We start from the raw sequence: 4814 nt of genomic DNA, 5'->3' as shown, positions 1-4814 counted from the left end.
CCCCAACAAATGGGATTTTGGGGGGTTTTTGCTTGAAAAAGTCCTGGGGGCCTTTTTTCCTTTTTGCATCCTGGAGGGTTTTTGCACCACATCATTGTTTGGGTTGCATGTTATTCTTGGATTTGTTGAGGAGGGGCCCACTAGGTCAGCACCATGTCATCTAGATTCCTCCGGGGGCTATGGTTGGGGTTTATTGGAACTTGGGCCCTTGGTTATGGTTTGGTCCCACCCATTTTGGCAATAGTTCCCTTGACCTCCCGATTTGCAAAGGTTTTTTAACCCGATTCCCTTTGATTAAAAATTAAAAAAATTGATTGTTCCCGGTGGCATTCTTTGGTGGTGGCATATAAGAACTCCCTTGGTTATTCTGGGTTTCCCATTGCCCCAAATTTGGGGTGATCTCCCCGATTCGGGTAGGGCCCCCCTTGTTCGGGCCCCTTTTTGACTTTTCCCGGCCGGCCCCAGGTGCTACCCCTTCTTGACCCGCCCGGATGCTCGATTCGGTTTGGGGTTTTGGTATCGAAAAGCATGTTTGGAAATTTCGAAAAATCTTGCTTGTATCGTAAAACTCAAATCCATTTTAACTGGATTCGGTTTTATTCCGGCCCACGAATAAATCCTTTATTAACTTTGGTTTTTTTTTGGATTTATAAGATTTTTAAAAATTTAAATGCATAAGAAACAAAGTCAAGTCTTTTTTTTTAGTAGCGGTTGTGGGGGTCGTCCACTTTAAGGTAACACGGTCGATCTATGCAATGCTTTAAAAGAAAAGAAGAATTTCACAACCCAGATGGCTTTGGCACCTATCGTGAAGGTTGAATTCCCCAATTTCTAAGCCTTCGAAATAAGATGACATTGGGTGGTATACCCGAACGGATCTAAAAAACGGTCTTTATCTATCTACGAAAAACTAGGCTTGATAAAATCTATTTCTTAATCTACAAAGTTAGATTGAGCATACGGTATTGATTAGCCTACTTTTTTATCAAATGGTGTGGGTTTTTTAACCCCTAATCCGATATATTGGGTAGTGGTGATTAATATCTGTGGTGCTAGGATTGCTAATGTTGAAACGTCCGGATAGTCTCGTTTGATAATGTCCTCAAGAGGAGCTCGAACAAGGTTTTATTATTCGAAACGGCCCAAATTTGGAGTTTTATTACTCTATGAATAATAAATAAATGTTTTTTCAAGTCCACTCTTGGAATTAATAAGATATTAATTAATTAAGTTTATAAGACATTAATTAATTAATGGACATTTATATCTTAAACGCGGGAAATAAGTAATAAATAACGGAAACCCGGATATTGTAATTTCGGATTGGATGGGGAGAGTTCAATATTACTTCGTAGTAGGTGTCGTAATATTCCAATTATAACTTATATTAAATTGTGGGTTCAATTTAATTAGTAAAAGTAAATGGATGAGCCCTACCCAAAACCTTCCATAGATCCCGTTTGGGCCCAAAGGAACTTAAATAAATAGGAGAATAAAGGAGACGAATTAACACAATTTTATTTCATAAAATTTTCGAAAATTTCAAAATCCCCACTGTGGAGAATTTCAATTCCTCACCTATTCTCAAAAGGTTTTTCTTCTTCTTCTTTATTCGAGTCCTGTGTTTTGATAAGATCAGCCCACCCGATATCGAGATACGTTCGGGAACCAAAAAGAAGATCTGTGGGGCTAAAATCAAAGATCATCACGTGGTGAAGGCGCGAGCAATCGCATTCTTTGGATAATCAAATCGGTAACTCTAAACCGTAGTATTCATGTTTAGGTTTTATATTTTTAAGCATGAATTATTTGCGTTCTAGCATAATTATCTATTTAACATGTGAATTGATTAATCGCATAATCGACAAATAGATCCTTATCTGATTTATTTGTTTTGTACAAGTCTTTCCGGCAAGGGCTCCAAACCCCATCATGATCGTCTTCAAATACGGCCACCGAGGGGATCTCCCATACGCAAATAGAGCTCCCATGGTACCGCTGTTGCTACAAGGCTGATTTGGACCTACCCCGCACTTGCCATTGAAGAAAGACGACGACGCAAACGTTGATTGCGTGTTAGACCCTACAACTCCAAAATACGCATGCCGGGTCCACAGCCGGGAGTCGCAACGACTTCCGCCTTCCAAAATCATCGTCGGGTGTTTCTTTTGAACCCGTAGTGAAATGCCCTTTCCATGCCACCGCGTTCCACCATTCGCATGCAATCTATGTTGCCCATCATCCCAAGAAAAAGTGTCCCCTCCGTGTATTTGAAGTAGTATCTCGCAACGCTGCGGTCGGCCGGAGATCTCTCCACCAAATACCGCTTTGATGCCCCCCGACGCCCCCAAAACCCGTAGGCTAGCCCCCTCGCCCATGCGTAGGTACTCGCCAACATGTCACCGGTCCACCAGGGCCCGTGCATAATTGCGGCGGTGCACTTCAAACGGGCCGATCGATCTGCCACCTGGGATCGACGTTGGGTGAAACTGTACCGTGAAGCCAATGGCGACTATATTTAGGAAAAACGCGAGACATTCCAAATGCCGATGGAAAGCCTGGAGGAAAAAAGGGGGTTCCCCAAAGTAATCCCCCATCGGGCCGGTTAGCCGCGAATGGTGGGGGGTTTTTGCCGATCCGGTCCCCGGGACCGCCGCCCCCAAAGCCTCTTCTTCTATACTTCTTGCTCAAACCCCTTCAACAAACGCGCATAGGCCCTCATTCCAGGGTTGATACTCTTTGAATCCTTTTTGGGGAGTGGATTTAGAAAAAATTTGGTTTTAGATTGAAAAGGAATGAAAAATAAATTAAAAATTGGGAATAGGGATTTTTATAAAAAAAAATTAAAAAATTTAAAAAAAACGGGTACGGCCCCGGCCCCAACCACGCACCGCCGGCTTTTCCCCCGGGGGGTTGCCGTTTCAAAACATCCCAGCTTACGCGCCAATGGGCCCGTGGCGGTCCTATTTGGACACTCTAACCGCTTTTTCTTTTTCCTCTTTCTTATTTAGGCTCTTTTTATCTAATTTATTTTTATTCGATTAAACATCCACGACAACAATTTTATAATCCCCTCCCCAAGAAAAGCTGCAATACCCCACCAATGCCCACCCACAAATTAAATGACAAATAAAAAATTTAAAATTTGGATAAAAAATAAGAAAGTTAAACATAATTCAATAAAATAAAAAAAAAAAAATATTAAAATTTTTAAAAAAAAAAAAAAAAAGACATCTACTACAATTAAAAAAAAAAACCCATCTTCAAGTTTAACACGGGGCCCCGGCCACTGCCCCTCTCCGGATCCGCGACCCCCAACGGAACAGCCGGGGGCCCCCCCAAGTTGCGCGCATCACAGGATGACACCCTCCAAGTTTTTCTTGAATTTGGGGTCGGCCTGTTTCCCCGCTTTATGACGTGCCCGGTCTTCGCGCTAAATTTAAAACGAACGGAAAGCCCGAGCGGGAGGGGGTTTGGATTCCCGGGGACCCGAAGCCCTCTCGACACCCGGACCCCCATTTCGGCCCATCGGGCAGGGCCCGGGACGGGAGGCCCCTACACATCGAAGGTCAACCCGGGCCCGTTTCTGCGAGACACCGACCCGTTTGCGCTTCGCCAATAAAATCCACCCCCCAAATTTTGGGGGATTCAACGGCCCCAGGAAGACGCCCCGTTTTAAATTCCCCAAATTTCGGGCTCGGGGCTCAGTACGAAACTCTTTCACATTGTCCAGGGACATGCCCGGGTATTTCTCTCATACTTTACTGTCTCCACTTTAACTATTCATAATTATTTTTTCAAAATGAGTGCGGGGAGATGTATTGGTCAATTACAATGATTTTTTAATCTTAATCAAACTTATGAAAAAGGTCACCCTAAATTAAGTCAACTGAAAGATTAATTACAATGATTTTAAAAAACCCATACCAAATCCAAACATGAAAATTTTCCCATTTGACTATCCAAGGGTTAAATAACATTAACAAGGGGACTTTTTCTTATATGACTTCTCTGAATTAAATACTACTCCAGTATACCCAATTTAATTTAATTTTATAAGAATATTGATAAGTGCTACTATTGTGTTAATATTGAAATGTACCATTAAAACCAAATTTTTCAAAAATTTAAACTCATTTTTAATTTAACTTTTTTTTTTATTTAAGGAATTTAATATGTAATAGTTAACTAAGCTGTTTGACTAGCTTAATTTTTATTAATCTCTTTTCCATGGAGTGTTCGGAATTATGGAGATTTTATTTGCGATATTAATAAATTCTAATTAGCTAGGTTTATGTACAATAAAAACTTGCTCAAAACATCTCTTGGCAACAATATCAACTCCAGACTACGTAGACACAATTCTATCAAATAGTAAAAAACTAGTTTTCTGAATGTTGTTATCGCTATCCAAGATTGCATGATTATTGGGGTACAAAAACCGCTATAACCAGGATCTTGTACTTGTTACTCAAGCGCATGAAGTACTTATCTCAACATGATCTTGTTATACCACTCTAGTGTAATTAGTTATCTAAGATAGGAATGACTTTGGAATTTTACATTAGCAACCGTTTATGATAAATTATTCACTTACTTGTACAAGAAACCGACTAAAATCTTATGTTATCATGACTCTATCAATCGCCTACAACGTAGAAGAACTTGTTTGTTCTATTATTCTATGAATTAATCAAATAAAAAACCATATGATGAATAAATTTCTTCTCATTAAAACTTAAGATTAGGTTTTACAATGCAAGCATTTAGAAACATATTTTTCTGTATACAATTTCATACATTTACACACTATC

This window comes from Salvia hispanica, chromosome 1 (assembly GCF_023119035.1).
Source record: "Salvia hispanica cultivar TCC Black 2014 chromosome 1, UniMelb_Shisp_WGS_1.0, whole genome shotgun sequence".
In the NCBI taxonomy this organism is placed as follows: Eukaryota; Viridiplantae; Streptophyta; class Magnoliopsida; order Lamiales; family Lamiaceae; genus Salvia; species Salvia hispanica.
The sequence above is the reverse complement of the archived record's forward strand: the minus strand, read 5'-3'. Positions refer to the sequence as shown.